The sequence below is a fragment of the Carcharhinus amblyrhynchos genome, chromosome 24 (assembly GCF_965287045.1).
Source record: "Carcharhinus amblyrhynchos chromosome 24, sCarAmb.v2.hapA, whole genome shotgun sequence".
Taxonomy (NCBI): domain Eukaryota; kingdom Metazoa; phylum Chordata; class Chondrichthyes; order Carcharhiniformes; family Carcharhinidae; genus Carcharhinus; species Carcharhinus amblyrhynchos.
Window position 1 is genome coordinate 32,118,020 of NC_137347.1, and position 19,909 is coordinate 32,137,928.

The window sequence follows — 19,909 nt, forward strand, 5'->3', positions numbered from 1 at the left end:
GTTCAACACCAGCCTCCCTCAAGGTCCATGGGAATACCCTGTCCGATCCTGGGGATTTATACACTCTGATTTGCCTCAAAACAGCCAGCACCTCCTCCCCTTTCATCTATACAGGTTCCATGACCTCCCTACCTGTTTGCTCTATTTCCATAGACTCCATGCCTGTTTTGCGTACGGATGCAACAAAACCATTTAGTATCTCCCCCATCTCTTTTGGTTCCATACACAGTCTACCACTCTGGTCTTTGGATTTAACCTAAGCATATCAGAACTAGGATGTTATAACTATCAGAAAAATGACTGAACAGTCTGGGGTTCTTTTCTCTGGAAGAGGAGGCAGCTGGGGAATGACCTGACAAAAGACTGATTTTTTATTGTGAGGGAGTTGAATTGTGTAAACAAAAAAGAAGATATTTCCACTTGCAGGGGAGACCAAAACAACAGACCATCATAATCAGTGATAGATTCAATAGGGAATTACAAGAAACCTCTTGACCCAGAGGATAGTTAGAATGTGGAACTCCTCAACACAATGACCATGTGAAGGAATTACAATAGATGCATTTAAAGGGAAGCTAATAAAATACATGGGGAGAAAAGCATATAAGTATTTGTTGATTAGAATAGAAGAAGACGGTTGAGAGGAGATGCAGAGCATAAAGGCCAACACAGAGTTGTTGGGCAAAATGGTCTATTTATGAGCTTTAAATATGTGAAAGGATTTTAGTTTAGCCTGGGGTCAACAAGAGCAGATTGGGGCCGCTTATCTTGTGGTGGTCTGCTTCTCATCTGCACAGCTCATCTAAAAGCTGAACAGTAACCAGACATCACATTAGGGCCTATAATGCAGCTCCTTTCCTGCAGAAGATGAGCTCAATGTTGATTCTGGAAGGCTATTAATGACCTATCCAGAAGATAAGGTGCTGTTGCCTAAGTTTGCATCAAGCTTTATCAGAACTTTGTAAGATATCAAAGTCAGGGCAAAGGTTGGATTTAATGCAGCGCCTTCTGCAGGAAACATGACCGTGGCTCCACTAATTCATGGGAAAGACTGCATTACAGTCTCCCAGCAGTAAGAAAACATGCCAGGTTTAATTTGGAGGACTTGAAAATTGAAAAAATACATCTGATAACAAGTAAATTTGCAAGTAACATACGGTAATAATTGGCCCTTGGAGCTGAAAATCATTTCAAGCTGCTTCACAGAAGTGCAGAACAGGAAGCTGAATTAAAGGGGAAACTTGGATGACTAAAAAGAGTTGGAGATTGTAGATTATGGGCAGAAAAAGGGAGTTGCAAAAAAGCCTAGAGCCAGATGAACTAAGAGTATGGAGGGAGATTTAGAAAGTAACAGAGTTAGGAAGGGGAAAGACAAGGAAGAGATGTAATGCAAGGACCAAAACTTAAAATTAGGCATCAGAAGGTCAGGAGCTAACACACATTAGTTAACTCCTGGTCCCTTGTTGATTCATTTCAAATTCTCATCATTGTGCTTAAATCTTCTTCCTAGGAATGGTGATCATGCAGAATTCAGTACCAGACAGTGGGCACACAATACAGTTTTAAGAACATTGAAGTTCAAATACGGAGATGGATGGGTGGTTGATTAGGAAACTATCTAAATAATGGAATCTGGAGATGACAAAGGCAATGATTAGAGTTTCATTAGCAGATGATTGAAGACAGAGACGGAGAGAAGGAAGCAGTAGTCTTACGATTAAAACATGCTGTTCGCAACTCTGTCCTTTATCAAATAGGAGGCAAATACTGGAAATATTCTGAGCCTGCAACAATAACCACAGGGGAATGGAATTGTTGGGTAGAGTGTTTTGATGAGAGCAGTAGATTATGCTTAGCTGTTCACAATCAAACGGAGGCCACTGAAGATCTTTCAAGCTTGATGTCAGACAAGCAGTCTAAAAGAGGCATGCAAGAGATCGAGATAGAGAGATGAAGTTGGTCTCCATCAAAGTTAATGATGTAAGGACAGAAAGCAAAGCAAAAGTGAGTACGTGTGTGTAATATGTCCTCGGAGGCTGAAGTCCCTTCACCAAAATCCCTTTATTTACAAGTCTGACAGCAGCATGCAGAGTGCTTTCAGTTAGCAGTCTGCAGTAGGAGATGCAGAGGAACTGACACTCCTGGCTTAGTACAAAGCAAGAGGCTCCCTGATTGGCCCATCAAGTTGGCCCTTAATCAGGGAGTTCATATTCTAACAGGGCCACCTCAATTGCCTGATTAAAGTCATTAGTGTGTGAAGGTACAAACGCCCTATATAAAGGTGCAGTCTGGAATGGAGTAAGAAGTATTGTCTGCTGTTATCTGAAGGAGGCAAGGTGGAACTGTGTTGTTCATTCAATTTAATATTATGGAATTGCACAATGTTCAGCACTATTCGCGACTCCTCAGATACTGAAGCAGTCCATATTCAAATGCAACAAAGTCTGGACAATATCCAGGCTTGGGCTGACAAATGGCAAGTAAGATTCGCACCACACAAATGCCAGGCAATGACCATCACCAATAAGAGACACTCTAATCACTGCCCCCTGACATTCAAAGGTGTTACCATCAGTGAATCCCCCACTGTCAACATCCTTGGGGGTTACCATTGACCAGAAACTCAACTGGGCTCACCATATCAACACAGTGGCTACAAGAGTATGTCAGAGGTTAGCAATACTGCAGCTAGTAGCTCACCTCCTGATTTGCCAAAGCCTGTCCACCATCTACAAAGCGCAAGTTAGGAGTGTGATAGAAAACTCCCCACCTGTCTGGATGGTTTGATCTCTGTTTCAAAGATATTATTATGTTTTGAAGTCGGTAACGAAAAGACGAATTGCAGAGGACCGCAAGAAGGTTATATTTTATGAGCAAAGACTTCTCATCAGGAAGGGGTGAGACAAATATTGGAGTCTTTTAACCATTGCAAGGATTTTGTGGAGGATTATGCTGTACTTGCCAAACCTTTACAGAACCTGATTAGGGGAGGAAAGGCTATTAAGTGAGGAAGTAGTACGGGGAGACACGGAAACACAAGCATTTTCAAATTTAAAACAAGCCATGGCAAGAGCTCCAGCCCTGGACTACCGGATCTTACCAAGCTATTTCACATTTTTTGTCAGGACAGAGCACAAGATGCAATAGTACCCAACAGCATGGAGATAGATAGATAGCCAGGGGAGTGCATTGATGTGTAAGGGCTATAGCATGTGTCTCCTGGACCAAGAGTGTGTCCAGGCCACTGACCTTGATGGGAAAAATAATTCTGTAAAGTCCACACATAATCATTCAACTTTTAGAAGCAAGGAAATTAAAAACAACTTCTGATGTAAGATGTTTAAAGTGGGAAGCATATCTTTCGCCAGGAGACAAACATGTACAGATCAGCAGAGACGTAACAGAAAATCCTGCAAGAGGGTTAACAGTGCAAGGATCAGAGCATGAACGTATAATGGAAGTGACAAAAGGAGCAAGTGAAGGGTTAGCAAAGGAACCACTCACCGAGGAGGGAGTGATTAATCTGTAAGTAGATAGGGCCAGGAAGTATGTCAATGGCCAACACAGCATGGCATGGGCAGTGGCGAATTACGAAGAAACACTGATTGCAGAAAAACAAATCCCAGGGTGCAATTCAGCACAAGTAGCAGAGTTGTTAACTTTGACCAATGCTTTAGAACGGGGTAAAGGAAAACGAGTAAACGAGACAGCTGAAACGCCTTTGGTGTAGTCCATGACTACATGACAGTTTGGGGAAGAAGGGTATTTGTAATATTTAGCAGAGATATATCCAGCATAAACATCTAACCAGGAATTTACTTCAGGCAGCTCACAGTTCCTTAGAAGCTGCCGTAATAAAAATACAGGCCTGTAAGATGATTTCCGCCTGGGCCCAAGAAGAAAACAGTAGAGCAGATAAGGCAGCTAAAAACTTCTTACAATAGAATTTGGAAGAAATCCAAATAGCAAATAGCAGCAGCACAAGCCAGGGAAGTCACAGGCATTGATGTGAAACAGATGCAGGAATAGGCATCAGAGGAAGATAAACAGGAATGGAAAAAACATGGAGAACAGAGAGGTCGAGACGTCATACGGAGAAGGGAAGGTAGAATAGCCCAGAATACCACAGACCTTATTGGAGGCATACCATGGATTAGCACACATGGGCAGGGACGCATTGTCAAAGGTACCTGCAGTGCACCCTAGTGGAATCAGATTGTCCCTGCAAGGTCAAAATGGGTAATCAACCATGGCCTAAAGGACCAAGGGAAAAGTCAGATGGATTTTACAGGGCCCTTACCCAGAGTGCAAGGAAAGACTTATTATCTGGTAATTACTGATCAGTTTAGTTGATGGGCAGAGGCATTCCCATGCAGAGATGTTACAGTCAAAACAGTGGTTTTGATATTAGTAAATGAGGTAATACCCACATTGGATATGCCTCTTCAATTAGATTCAGATCAGAAAACCCACTTCACATGGAAAGTTTTAAGAGAAGCCTATAAAATATTGGGAATAAAGCAAATATTTCACATACTATATCATCCCCAGAGTTCAGGAATGGTAGAGCAGATGAATGGTAGGGGGATTGAATATAAAAGTAGGGAGGTCTTGCTGCAACTGTACAGGGCACTGGTGAGGCCGCAGCTGGAGTACTGTGTGCAGTTTTGGTCGCCGCACTTGCGCAAGGATATTTTGGCCTTGGAGGGAGTGCAGAGGAGGTTGATACCGGAGATGAGGGGGTTGGACTATGAAGAGAGGCTGAATAAACTAGGCTTGTACTCGTTGGAGTTTAGAAGGATGAGGGGGGGTCTTATAGAGACGTATAAGATAATGAAGGGGATGGATAGGGTAGAAGTAGAGAGGTTCTTCCCGCTCAGAAAGGACAGCAGGACTAGAGGGCACAGCCTCAAGATAAGGGCGGGCAGTTTAGAACAGAGTTGAGGAGGAACTTCTTCACTCAAAGGGTGGTGAATCTCTGGGATTCTCTGCCCGTTGAAGTGGTGGAGGCTACCTCGCTAAATATATTTAAGTCACAGGTAGATAGGTTTTTGATAGACAAGGGAATTAAGGGTTATGGGGAGAGCGCGGGAAAGTGGAACTGATCCACTTCAGATCAGCCATGATCTTATTGAATGGTGGGGCAGGCTCGAAGGGCTAGATGGCCTACTCCTGCTCCTATTTCTTATGTTCTTATGAACAGGACGTTAAAGAACAGTCTAGCCAAGACCAGACTCCAGGAAGGAAACAACTGGGTGCAGGCTTTGCTTGCAAAACTGTGTCATGACAAAGAGCTACTCCTTCTCGAGGAACAGGGTTAACCCCTTTTGAACAGATGACAAGAAGAGCAATGCACCTCCCACAGGATGCAATACTGGGTGGGGGAGAACTTGAAATTAGCTGAAGCACAGGGGACAATCATGGCTCTTGTAATAGCTTCAGAATTTCACTGGAATAATCTGAATTTGTAGAATAGCAAATAGGTTAAGTTGGAAAATAACACAAAATCAGAGTAATGTTAGAAGAAAAGAGATAGGAATGATTGAATTGACAAGGGACTAACTTAATACTGCGAGGCATCAGATTTATGTTTATTATAGAATTGTGAGAGCGCTTGAAAAAAGACGACAAACTCGGTTTGTCCACATCCAAGCAGCTGGATAACGGGACTACATCCAACATTAATGACAAGAAGACCACATCAAGTGTACTGTGATTGTAATATGGGATATAATTGAATTTTGCTTGTTTAACATTGATGAGCAGTCAAAACTTATATAAAGGAAAATCATGGCAATTTTTATACTGAATGTATGTGTTTCCATTTTTTCTAGTAGTGAATATGCAGATATTGGCTCAAACGGGATCAGCATCTAAGATCATTCAGCATCTTCATCAGGAAACACACGCTAATACTTCTATTTGGCACACACATGAGAACATTACATATTAGGAATTTTAAATTAGGAGGCAAGGGAGTAGTTTCACTACAGTGAGGCCTATGCAGGAAGGCTAACTGTATGTAAAGGTACCCGCTTGCTTATAATTTAATAGGATCAGTTCCTAGTCTAGATTTAAAGTAGTACCTACACCAAGAGAAGTCTATTGCACAGAGAAGTTGGGAGATTCTGGGAAAAACTTAGGGGTAAGCAAAAGTGATTATTTAGTAGGCCCAGGAAGTATGCTATGCCTGAACTCATCCAGTAATGACCAGTCACATAATACATTGTTTTGCTTCAGTGAACCATAATATCCAACTTAAAAATGGTACATTGGATTCATGAAGATAGAGCCTATAGGACATAGAACATTACAGCGCAGTACAGGCCCTTCGGCCTCGATGTTGCACCGACCAGTGGAACCAATCTAATGGCCCTCTAAATTAAACTATTCCAATATTATCTGTATGCCTATCCAATGACCATTTGAATGCCCTTAAAGTTGGCGAGTCCACAACTGCTGCAGGCAGGGCGTTCCACAACCTTACTACCCTCTAAGTAAAGAACCTACCTCTGACATCTGTGCCATATTTATCACCCCTCAATTTAAAGCTATGTCCCCTCGTGTTAGCCATTACCATCCAAGGAAAAAGGCTCTCACTGTCCATCCTATCTAATCCTCTGATCATCTTGTATGCCTCAATTAGGTCACCTCTTAACCTTCTTCTCTCTAATGAAAACAACCTCAAGTCCTTCAGCCTTTCCTCATAAGACCTTCCCACCATACCAGGCAACATCCTGGTAAACCTCCTCCGCACCCTTTCCAATGCTTCCACATCTTTCTTATAATGTGGCGACCAGAACTGTACGCAATACTCCAATTGCGGCCACACCAGAGTTTGGTACAGCTGCAACATGATCTCACAGCTCTGAAATTCAACCCCTCTACCAATAAAAGCTAACACACCATCTTAACAACCTTAGCAACCTGGGTGCCAACTTTCAGGGATCTATGCTTGGCTCCCTGTTGGATGGAAGAGATCTTGTTACCCTAAAGAAACTTCCATATGCGTATAAACTCCCTCGTTTGCCAAGATGCCAGCAAGCTATGACAGAAGGAGAACGGTTTTTGGCAAAATGTTTACTCAATAGGGAGTGGTTAGAACAGTATAAGAGATAATTGTGCACTCCATTGGGAATGAGTTGCCAATATCGAAGCTGCTCTCGCGATGATCAATGGTGAGATGGTTGCCATGCATACAGAGGAATTATAATTGCATTGGATTGCGTCTTGACAGCAAGGGAAGGGAAATGTGAAGTAGCTGGATCAACGTGCTGCACTTACATACCAAACAATTCAGCAAACATAACTAATCTGGTTATTCACATCAAGGAGGAGGTGGAGAAACTCAAATACCCTGAACCATTTATCTTGGGTGGTTGGCTCTCAGGCTGGATATGCTCTTTGGGAACATCAGCCCTGGAAAGGATTATATTATTTTCACTGTGATCCTAGTGTTAGTAGTAATTGTATACCTGATCAAATATGGAAGTACACAACTTTCTAAGTCCTCAGGAGGAACAGCAGATAGGATAAAGAAGAGAATCTGAAAGTCGAAATACTTAGTAAGGACTAAGATTAGTTACTTAGGTATATCAATTTAGTGGCCTTAGTTGTTCTTAGACAACAGCCAAAAGCAGGGATGGATGTAGGGGGGAGAATTAGGCTAATAAAGATATAACCATTGATTTAGGAAACTAACATGACACCAACTTTAGAATGAATGACCTTGGATTATGGGAAAGTAAGCCAGCCAGAGCTGTTGCCATAGAAGACAGCTCTGCATTATTAACAAATCTTCCTCATTCAAAACATATATTTTGAATTTACAAGATGGTTGTGTTTTGCTTTCGGTTACATTTTGTGAAACTTCAGTCAGTGACAAAATACAGAGAGAGGGAAGGAACAATAGATTCACTGAAAACAGTAATGTTATCAGCAGTGGTCGGGTTCGAGATGGCTACCAATGCTAGCCTTATGAATAGGGTCATACAACTCCGAGATATAATGCAGGTGGTAAGCAGACATTAAGATTTTTCAGAGTTGGACAATAGTCATGTGGGTTCAATTCAGTGGGAATCATTCTCCCATTTCATTGTCCAGCATCTCATGTTGCTGGGCAACAGAAGAGAGGCAACGTCCGTAATTTAATAACAAATGAAATCCCAATAGGTCATGATGTGTATTGTTATTGGCTGGAGTTAATGACAGGATGATTATTGACTGATCTGTATTAATGTTTACTGGATAATGCCCACCAGTCCTGTTTAGTTTTCATAGATAAAAGAACAGCATGCAGAAACCCTCTTTTATACCAAATGTCTGTGCTTTGTGCAATCCTGACAGCAGTTGTGTAAAAGAAGTCCGACGATGTTATCAAGTTTCTTATATTTGTTCGTGCAATGTGGGTATTGCTGGCTAGGCACTTCATTGCCCATCCCAAATGTGAGAGATTTCCAGGGTGGATAAACACTGAGTAACATAGCCAGGATTTCCAGATCCACTTTAGTCACGTCCAGATCTTCAGCATCTGCCACTGATTCTTCTAACATTTTCCCTTAAAGCAAACCAGAAATAACCATCAATTAAAACAGACTGCACAAGACTGCCTGCGCCTCAATTGGGACTGACCTCAGTTTGATTTCTTGGCTCAGGGTTACGTGACACACAGCTCTTTAATCGCAGTTGGTAGTCCAGTCAGTATGTGACAGTGTCTGAGGATCTGCCATCACAAGAGAAAGACACGATTGTCAAGTTAACTTTTTCAATCCCTAGAAGTAAAGAACAAAGAAAAGTACAGCACGGGAACAGGCTCTTCGACCCTCCAAACCTGAGCCGATCATGATGCCCTGACTAAACTAAAAGAAGCCATCTGCCTTTACTCGGTCCGTATCCCTCTATTCCCTCCCTATTCATGTACCCATCCAGATGCCTCAAATGTTGTTAATGTGCCTGCTTCCACCACCTCCTCTGGCAATGCGTTCCAGGCACCCACCACTCTCTGCGTGAAAAACATCCCTCACACATCTCCCTTAAGCTTTCCCCCTCTCACCTTGAACCTGTGCCTCCTTGTAACTGACACTTCCATTGTTGGAAAAAGCCTGATTATTCATCCTGTCTATGCCACTCATAGAAATCGGTTTTGTGTTGTGGGAAGACCTGTTTATGATAGTACTATCAAATGGGGTGGGATGGTACAGTGGTTAGCACTGCTGCCTCACAGCACCAGGGACCCGGGTTCAATTCCCAGCCTGTGTCACCGTCTGTGTGGAGTTTGCACATTCTCCCTGGGTCTGCGCGGGTTTCCTCTGGGTGCTCCAGTTTCCTCCCACAGTCCAAAGATGTGCAGGTTAGGTAAACCGGCTATGCTAAATTCTCCCTCAGTGTACCCTAACAGGCACCAGAGTGTGCTGACTAGGGGACTTTCACAGTAATTTCATTGCAGTGTGAATGTAAGTCAACTTGTGACTAATAAATAAATTTTACTTTACTGTCAAGGCTCTCCTTGATGGCAGAGCAATTTTCCCACCACACGTCAAGCATAAATTTTAATGTTATGAATAATCATTGAAAGGGGTGCTCTGCAGAATCACCCCTATGTCGGGTCAAAAAGGGCATATTAGAATTGCAGTACGACTGTGTCTCACCCTGATATATAACAAACATGTAGTTGGTGACATACTCTTCTTCACTTGGGACTTTGAGGTTTGTTCAACCACCTTGCTGTGCTTTTCAGTGCAAGGTTTCATTGCCAACAGCACTGCCTTGAGTGGGTGCGGGAATTTGTGTGTTGGGGGGGGGGGGGGCGGAATGTTGTTGGTTGGCTGCAGGGTCAGGCCCTAACTCAGGAATTGGCCAGAGGCCAGTGCAGGATGAGGACCAGATTTGGGCATGGGGCAAGAAGCACAATTTGGGGCTTCAGGAACAGGCATGCACTGGGTAGGGGCAGGGTGAGGGACCACCAATAGATGTGAGTATTCCTAGATTAGGTGAGGTGCACAGCAGGGCATCAGAAAAGGTAACAATGAAGGGCACTTTTGGGAAATTGATGCTGATAAGTGGGACTAAACAATCACCTTGTATTAATCCCTTGATCACAGCTTTGAAATTCCCCAGAGCAAGGAGGGAGTCAGGAGCAACTGGGCGATTGGACAGGCCTCAGACTTCACTTGCAGGTTACAATTGTTCTGCTTTCAGGTTCACACAAGAAGCCTCATATCCCCCTTCCAACCCTCATTCCTGACTGAACATTTGATGCCAAAGAATTTAGTTTCTTCATCTAAAAGAGAGGGGGAAGGGTATTCTTGAAGGCACCAGCACTGGGAAGGATTTCAGGACTGAATAACTGCCTACAGTGACTTGTTAGTCATCATGGAAAGATCATGGAAGCACCTGCCGATATCTTTTTCCCATGTATACTACAGAAAGACAAGTAGGAAGATGGAGGAAAGACCCAGACTGTTCAGTACATACATATCTTTTCTGCTGATGAACAAATGACAGTATTATTGATGCTCCTCATGTCCAAGGATCTAGTGGCTCACATGTGCCACATTCTCCAGGTCTTGGCAACACAGGGAATAGGAGGTTATTCAAGAGCTCTAAAAGTCACCATTGCCCCAAACCTTTATGTCATAACTCTTCCAAGGCACAAATGGGAATCTCCGTGGGATCTTGCAGGCTCCCACACACAAGTACATCCGGGAGGTAACATGTGCCGTTTTTGTCAAAGCCCACAATTACATGCTCTTCACAAGGGATCAAGTAATCCAGGACTCCAGAGCACTGAGTTTTGTATCGACTTCCAGTTTCCCCAGAGGAGCAGGATGCCTTTGATTACATTCTATAGATCCCCATGGCAGGAGACACTACAATACACGAACAGGAAAGGCTTCTACTCACTGAATGTGCTGTTGGTGGATGACCACAACAAACAAATCCTGAAGGTTCGCATGAGGAATGCCAGAAGCATCCATGATTCCTACATCTTACGTTGATAGCAGATTCCAGACAACTTCAAGGGGCAAAACAGTATCCAGGATTGGCTTCTAGGGATAAAGGGTATCTGGAAAAAATATGGCAGTATGATACCCTTCTGAGGAAAGGTACAATGGTCCTTAAGCCATGACCCACATATTGGTGGAGTACACCTTAAGCATGTTAAAAATATGATTCCAATGCCAGGAAGGATGTGGTGGATACTGCTGTGTATTCCCCCAAGGCTTTCATGGGTCATCCTAGCTTGCTGCATGCTTCACAACCTGATGATTTAAAGGAGAGAGAAGCTGCCTAACGCCGAGATGGAAGAGCAACAGATCTCCTTCCATCTGGAGGACATCAAAAGGGAGGACGTTGAGAAAGCCGAGGCTGCAGGGCAAGAGACCACAGCAAAGGTGAGACGAGGCAGGCATGGACATGAAGGCCCACAGTACTATGAGATTCCAGGACGAAGATGAATGACAGTAGCGATTATCCTCTTCGCCAATTGCCCTCTATCATGGGCGCACATAAACATCTACTAAATAGCTATTCCTCTCATTTCAAACATCCACTTCACTGAGTGTGAATACTTAGATACAAGACTCACATTGTCCTGAGCCTTTGAAAAAATGGTGAAATCTTGGGAGAGGATGTCCTTTCTGAAATAGGGTGCTAACTGAAGTATGTTGTATCAGAATCAGGCGTCTGAAGGTGCTGTCTCTTCCAGTGTTTCTCTCACATCCCTGTTACTATAGCAGCCTACAAGATGCAGTTGATGGTCTACTACTTTCACTGGACTCGTAGCTTCATGCCTTCAATGCAGCAAAGCTCCTCCAGGAGATTCTTCACCAACAACTGTAAAACATCACCTTGCAGATCATACTGAGAAGCACCACTCAGGCCAAAGCTTGCCATGGTCATAATACAGGTTTCCAGACACCCACTTAGACCTGACTCAGTCCTCAGTAACTCCTTCTCAATCACTTTGACATCCAGTCACGAAGTTGGGAAGGCTGGACTGCATTTACCCTCACCTTTCTATGGATGTGGACCACTGATGATGACAAGATTCTAGATTCTAACAGTTGCCCACCATACATTACAATGTTTCATCTTGAGCAACGATAGTTTCCCACCCTACCATGATCCTAACAAACTGCAGAAAGCTCCCACATCATGTTAGCTTCACTAAACCCTTTCTCAAATCCAATTGCTCCCTCTGCATTGTGTCAGGGCTTCTACATGCTTCCAGAACTTTCAAGAAGGTTGCATTGGGCGCAATGTATTAACATTTTCAATAAGCATTACTGATCTCAATGAGGTGTTTAGGTGAGGAGACACAGCACTGTATCCTTACATTGTGAATCCCTACATCCTGAGCCTTGCAACCACTAAATCGCAAAGAGGAAAGGTTATAGACTCTTAAGGACGTAGGCACAAGCACTGGGACTATAATGTGGTTGTGAGGTGCACAGTCTCAAAACATAGAGGTGACAAGGTCCTTCCCACACATTGCTGAACTCACACGTGCAGTTGGAAATTCAAGCACACACAAACTCCTAGGAGGGGCTGATAGCATTAAAACCTTGTCGATTAACAAAGAGTACATAGAGCTCCAGGATACATGATCCTTCTCTATCTCCTTAAACATCTCTTCTTCTACACTATACCTTGACTTTTCTTTAAAACGGATGTGCTGGGAGCACATCTCAGCCTCAATCTTACAGAGCCTGAAGTAATAGCATTACAAGACTGCAAAACATGCAAATCAGGTTCTCCCACAGGAACACAACATTAAGGATGATGCATCACTGACGTTGGGAATGACCAAGAGAACTGGAATGCCACAGCCTACTTTTGATTGTCCTGCTGTGGGGCAGGAATATACTCATTGGCCTGTGGAGCTGAAGCAAATGGAGTCACAGGAAGACGGGACTGGGATCAGATGGATAGACCTGGACTCATATGGATGGCTGGCCCCAGGGTAGGCACAGGCTGATCCTCCTCATCTCAATGCATGCCCAAGGGACCTTGGCTGGCTCCTTGAGAAGTGGCAACTACAGTAAGATCGAGCTGTCATCCCACTCGTGTAATCATCGATGGATACCAGCAAGGGCTACATCAACAAAACACTATTCTTGCAGTAAAGCAGAATCGGTGTCATGTATGAAGATTTCCACAGTGACAGCGAGTATTGACTTTGATATTACCTCAGATAGAACACCATTGTTCGTTGCAATCTGAGGAGCACAGCTAACATCTCTTCCTGCTTTTTCCTAGACTGTTGCTGCCGCTCCTGCTGACTCCTGAGACTCGTCATCTGATTTGGACTCAGCTGAACATGGACTCCAGCAGTCTTCCAGGTGATCATGTCTGTGATGTACCTGTTTCTACCTGCTGTGGACAGGTTGTATGCTGTGCTCAGATTGTGAACCCAATTCTGCTGTAAATCTAAGTCCAAAGTGTGTGTCTCTGCACTGGTGGAGGGTGTGGGTGAGTGCCGTGATAGATCTTCACAAATGCTGGCACCAAAGTCCTCACCAGAGGTGTCATCGCGACTCAAGCTGAGGACCTGGTTTGTGGTTGGCCTTGGGGCTTTCTATGAAGGCAGTGGAGAAAACTAGTGCATTGCAGATGACTTGAAGAGAGGGCAAAGAATGAACAGTGTCATTGTTTGTGCAATGAGTTGGTGCAAGATCCTGACTTGGGTCCCCACACAGTCCACATCCTCCTCATCGGGATACAGGAGCCTATGTCAGGCATTTTGGGACATCTCCCTGTTGTAGTTGCAACGGGGAAATGTCCTACATAAAGACAGATAGAGAGATACCTCCATATAGATAGATGGAGAGAATGTGAGCCAGGCACATGCCAAGTCATATGATAAGGATGCCTGGCATTTGTCTCCATGGTAAGCGGAGTAATGGATAAGATGAAGGTGGGAGCTCCAGAGGATGGCAATCTGGAGGTGTGTGAGAGAGTGAGTGATGATGTCCCTTGATGTCACTATGTGAAGGGTTGAAGAGTCTGGGGGTTGAAATTAATGAAATTATGCACTTTTGCTTGTGGCATGGATGAAGTCATTCATCCTCTTTCGGCACTTGCTGGCTTTCCTTTTCTGAGCTACGTTGGTAGTGAGCATCTTTGCCACTGCATTCCAAACCAGATGGGTGAGGTTGATGGACTATGAACATTACTGAGAGAGTAGCACGTAATAGCAATCTTCCACAGGATCCAACAAGTGACCCAGCAAGGCAACTCTAAATTTGGGGAGACGGGTTTTCTTATTTTCAATGCCATGTCTTGCCTGGAGCAGTCCTGGTTTGCAGCCATGAAGGAGGCTGTGATTTAGAGGGGTTTAAATATGGCAACATGAGCAAGAAAGCAATGAGATCAGATTGGGATGGGAAAATCAGGGCCTGCCTGTCAGCGAACAAGCAGGTTTTATGTGGATGAATACCTAATGACTTTGAAAGCAACATTTACAGTACAAAAACCTGTTCTTGCAAACTGTGGACGAGACTCAGTTTTCCACTCCTGTCACTTAATTACACGGAATGGAAAATTCTTCCCCAAGTCACAATGGTGTGTGGCCTGGAGGGGAATTTGCAGGTGATGGTATTCTGTAGCCTAGTCCTTCTAGCTGACAGATGTTACAAATCTAAAACAGTGTTATAGGAATCCTGACAAATTGCTGCTGTGCATCTTGTAGGTAGTATACATTGCAGTCAGAAGCACCAATATTTGAGTGATTGAATATTTAAGCTGGTGGGTAGAGTGCAAACAAGTGAGTTGCTTTGTCCTGAAAGCTGTCAAACTTCATGAATACTATTTTGGCTGTACTAGCCAGGAAAGTGAAGAGTTCTCTATCACAATCCTGATTTGTGCCTTATGGATGGTATACAGGTTCTAGGTACATATTTGTAGCAGAATTCTGAGCCTCTCATCTGTTTTCCTAACCAGGGTATTTATGTGGCTGGTGCAAAATTAGGTTTCTGGTCAATGGTAGGATGGAGGGATGGTAATTGATGAGGCCACCGAAGATTGTTGGGCCTGGGACACTGCTCTGAGGAAGTCTTACTGTAATAAACTGGCGCCAAGATAAAGAACAAAGAACAAAGAACAACCCAGCACGGGAAACAGGCCCTTCGGCCCAACGAGCCTGCGCCGCCGCATCCTCCTACACCTACCCTGCCCTGCGTGTATGCGAGTGGACCCCCTAACTTAGCCAGATTCAGGGGAGAATAGTGTCAATTTGGTATACCAATCAGCCTAAGAGCACATCTTTGGGGTGTGGGAGGAAACCGGAGCGCCCGGAGGAAACCCACGCAACCACAGGGAGAATGCGCAAACTCCCACAGACACAGGCCCAAATCCATGTATCTGCACAGCTAGCAGTGCTAGTCACTGAGCTGTTGCAGCGCCCGTCTACCGGTCCAGGATCAAGCACACACACCGACACAAAGTACTAGGCCACTCCCGGAACCTCCAAGAGCAGCCCACGCACGACCCACCGTGTGCATGCCCCTTGTTTGACAACAAGGTGGACCACCACCTGCGGAATAAAAAGACAAAAACGTTAACATGTAAGTCTGCATTTCCGGTGTCTCCCGAGGCTCTGACCCTATTTAATACCCCCTACTATAACCCTCCATCCCTGTTTCGCTCATGTGTCTATCTAAGTAAACCTTAAACAAGTCCAACGTGCCTGCCTCCACCACCCTACTTGGTAGCGCGTTCCATACCCCCACGACCCTCTGCGTGAAGAACCTTCCTCTCACATCCAAATTATACTTCTCCCCCCTCACCCTTAGATCATGGCCTCTCGTAATTGTACCCAATCTAGGGAGCAGCTTATCACTACTGGCTCTATCTATTCCCTTCAGTATCTTATATACCTCTATCATGTCTCCCCTTAATCTCCGTCTTTCCTAGGAGAAAAGTCCCAGTTTCTCCAACCTTTCCTCATAACTCAGTCCTTCCATGCCAGGCAACATCCTAGTAAACCTCCTCTGCACCCTCTCCAGAGTCTCCACGTCCTTCTGGTAGTAAGGTGACCAGAACTGGACGCAGTACTCCAAATGCGGTCTAACTAACGTTCTGTACAACTGAAGCATTAGACGGCAGCTCCTATACTCTATATCCCTTCCTATAAAGGCTAGCATTCCATAAGCTTTCCTCACAACCTTCTCTACTTGTGTCGCAACCTTCATAGACTTGTGAACCTGCACTCCCAGGTCCCTCTGTATTTCTATACTCCTAATTGGTCTACCTTTTATCACGTAGCTCCTCTCTGCATTATTCATTCCAAAATGCATCACCTCACATTTGTCAGGATTAAATTCCATCTGCCACCTATCTGCCCAATGTACCAACCTATCAATATCCTGCTGTATCACCTGACATTCCACCTCAGTATCCGCCAATCCTGCCATCTTGGTGTCATCCGCAAATTTGCTGATCACACCACGTACACTCTCTTCCAAGTCGTTTATGTATACTACAAAGAGGAGAGGTCCCAGGACTGAGCCCTGCGGCACACCACTAGCCTCCAGCCCGAAAAGGTCCCCTCCACAACTACCCTCTGACTCCTATTGCCCAGCCAGTTCTCAATCCACCTAGCTACCTGTCCTTGTATCCCATGTTAACCTTTTCTACCAGCCTACCATGAGGGACTTTGTCAAACGCCTTACTGAAATCCATATAGATGACATCAACGGCTCTCCCATCGTCAACCGTTTTTGTCACCTCCTCAAAGAATTCTACCAGATTCGTAAGGCAAGACCTCCCCCTAACAAAGCCATGTTGCGTATCCCTAATCAGATCGCAACGCTCCAAATGCTCATACATCCTACCCCTAAGTATTTTTTCCATTAATTTTTCTACCACCGATGTCAAACTCACCGGTCTATAATTTCCAGGGTTATCCCTACTACCTTTTTTAAAGAGCGGTACAACATTAGCTACCCTCCAGTCTTCCGGGACCTCACCTGTGTCCAAAGAAGAGACAAAGATTTGCGCCAGAGGCCCAGCAATTTCATCTCTCACCTCCCTAAGCAGCCTGGGATAAATACCATCAGGCCCCGGAGCTTTATCCGTCTTTACGCTACCTAAAAGCCTTAGCACTTCCTCCCTCGTAATGGATATTTCCTGCCACTGATCTACAGCTCACTCCAAGACACTGCACGACACCGAACCCCTCTCCTTCGTGAATACCGACGCAAAGTATTCATTCAGGATCTCCCCCATTCCCTCCGACTCAATACATAACTCCCCTCCTTTGTCCCTAAGAGGACCAATTTTCCCTCTAACCACTCTCTTGCTCCTAATATAGGAATAAAATGCCTTTGGATTTTCCTTAATCCTATCAGCCATAGCCATTTCATGCCCTCTCTTCGCCCTTCTAACTCCCCTTTTTAGCTCCCTCCTACTCTCTCTATATTCCTCCAGCGCACTCTCCGTACCCAGTTGTTTCGACTTAACATACGCCTCCCTCTTCTTCCTAACCAAGTCTTCGATACCCCCTGTAATCCACGGCTCTCTAATCCTGCCTTTCCCATCCTTCCGCTTAACTGGAACATGCCTTTCCTGCAACATTTTCAGTTTGCCCTTAAAAGCCTCCCACTTGCCAACCGTGGACTTGCCAGCTAACAGTCCCTCCCGATCAGTGTCCTTCGGCTCCCTCCTAATCCGGCTATAGCTCGCCTTCCCCCAGTTCAGCACCCTCCCATTCGGACGGCACTCATCCCTTTCCATTTTTATCCTAAAGTAGACGGACTTGTGGTCACTGTTAGCCACATGTTTGCCTACCTCAACCTCAACCACCTGCCCCGGCTCATTACCCAACACTAAATCCAGTATAGCCCCTTCCCTAGTCGGGCTAGTTACGTACTGCTCTAGGGACCCTTCCAAAACACATTTTACAAACTCCTCTCCCTCTGTACCCCCAGCTCTAGGCCCCCTCCAATCCACTCCAGGAAGATTAAAGTCACCCACTACAACCACCCTATTCTTCCTGCACCTATCCAAAATGCCCCTGCAAATGCCTTCCTCCACTGACCTCGGGCTGTTGGGTGGCCTATAGTATACCCCTAGCATCGTAATCTCTCCCTTCTTATTCCTCAACTCCACCCACAGCGACTCAATCCCTAACTCCTCCATATTGTCCTCCCTCTGTACTACTGTGATGTTCTCCTTTACTAACAGTGCCACCCCTCCACCTCTCTTTAACCCTCCTCTGTCACACCTAAAACACTTATACCCAGGAACATTCAGCTGCCAGTCTTGCCCTTCACGTAACCACGTCTCCGTTACTGCCACCACATCTAACTTCCTCACAAACATCAAGGCCCTAAGCTCATCTGTTTTTCCTGTCACACTCCTCGCATTGAAACAGACACAGTTCAACCCACCAGCATCCCTCGGAACCTCCTGCTCCCTGATAATTTTCCTTTCACCCAACTCTCTCCCGGCCCCAGTGTCTAATGAGCTATCAGCCACATCCCCAACCCCCCTCCCTATTAGTTTAAACCATTCCTAAACACACCAGCTAACCTCCCTGCTAAGACACTAGTTCCCCTCCCATTCAAATTCTCCCCACCCCTCCTATACAGTTGCCATTCTCTCATAAATACCTCCCAGTGGTCTACAAAAGTAAAGCCCTCGACCCTACACCAATCCCTCAACCATGCATTCAGCTGCATGATCTCGTCATTCCTAGCCCTGCTGGTACTAGGCAGCAACCCAGAGAATGCCACCCTGGAGGTCCTACTCCTCAGTTTGGACCCCAACTCCCTAAATTGCCTACGGACATCTACCCTATTCCTCCTTCCTACGTCCCTCTCCCCACGTGTATTATTACCTCTGCCTGAGTCCCCTCTCCTTTCAAAATTCCCTCTACCCTTTCTGTTACGTCCTGTACCCCTGCTCCAGGGAGGCAGACCACCATCCTGGAGTCACGCCTCTGCCCACAGAACCTCCTGTCAATGCCTTGGACCCTCCCATCCCCTACCGCTATCACCTTGCCAGCCCCTTTCTGTCCCTCTAAGATGATTGGCCTCTAACAACAGAAATAATTTTCCTTTATGTTACAACCGGGGAGAGTTTTCCCTGATTCCCACTGACTTCAGATTTGCTGGGGTTCCTTGCTGCCACACTTGGGTCAAACACTGCCTTAATGTTAAGATCAGTCACTCTCATCTCATCTCTGGAGTTCAGCTCTTTTGTCCATGTTTGGACCAAGGCTGTAAAGGCTGCAGTTGAGTGTTTATGGTGGAATTCTAAATGAGCACTGGCAAACAGGGAACTACTGCTGATAGCACTGTTGACAACACCTTCCATCACTTTGATAATCATTGAGAGTAGACTGATGGAGTAGTAATTGATCAGATTCTCCTATTCTCTGTCAGGACATATCTGGGCAATTTTCCATTTTGTCAGACAGATGCCCATGATGTAACTTCACTGGATCAGCTTGATGAGTATGAGTGAGGTCATTCATTCTAGAACACATCTTCAGCACTACAGTTGGGATCTTCAGTGTTCAGCAAAGCGATCACCCAATCTGCATTTGTTCTTCCAATGCAGAGACTACGATATAGCAGTGAATACGATGTACCAGCTAAAAATAGCACAATTAAATTGTTGTTTTAGCTGATATGACCATTTGTGGCATTGGACAATAGGAGGAAAGGAGGAAGAGAAAGGGCAAGTGGTGCATCTTCTATGCTGTCTTTCTTTCTACCATCTCCCTGTGTACAGGGAGATGGTATGATAGAAGATTGGTGGCATGATAGAAGATTGGATCAGGGTGTTGCAGAATGCTGAACGGGGAGTGGAGGGGAATACGTGTTTGTTGGGGCATCATGCTGGACGATCCATTGAATGTGGAGGCTGGTGAAGTGAAAGGTGATGATATGGAGTTTTGGAA

General features: G+C 44.9%; 1 long non-coding RNA gene across 1 annotated transcript in view; it reads right to left on the minus strand.

The window, feature by feature from the left end:
• Positions 1 to 5,567: 5,567 nt before the first annotated feature.
• LOC145357858 (uncharacterized) overlaps positions 5,568 to 19,909 on the minus strand; it is a 28,017-nt gene continuing 13,675 nt past the window's right edge. Inside the window, exon 3 of the long non-coding RNA XR_013889376.1 lies at positions 5,568 to 8,722. This is a non-coding gene — a long non-coding RNA (uncharacterized LOC145357858). The remainder of the gene's footprint in view (positions 8,723 to 19,909) is intronic.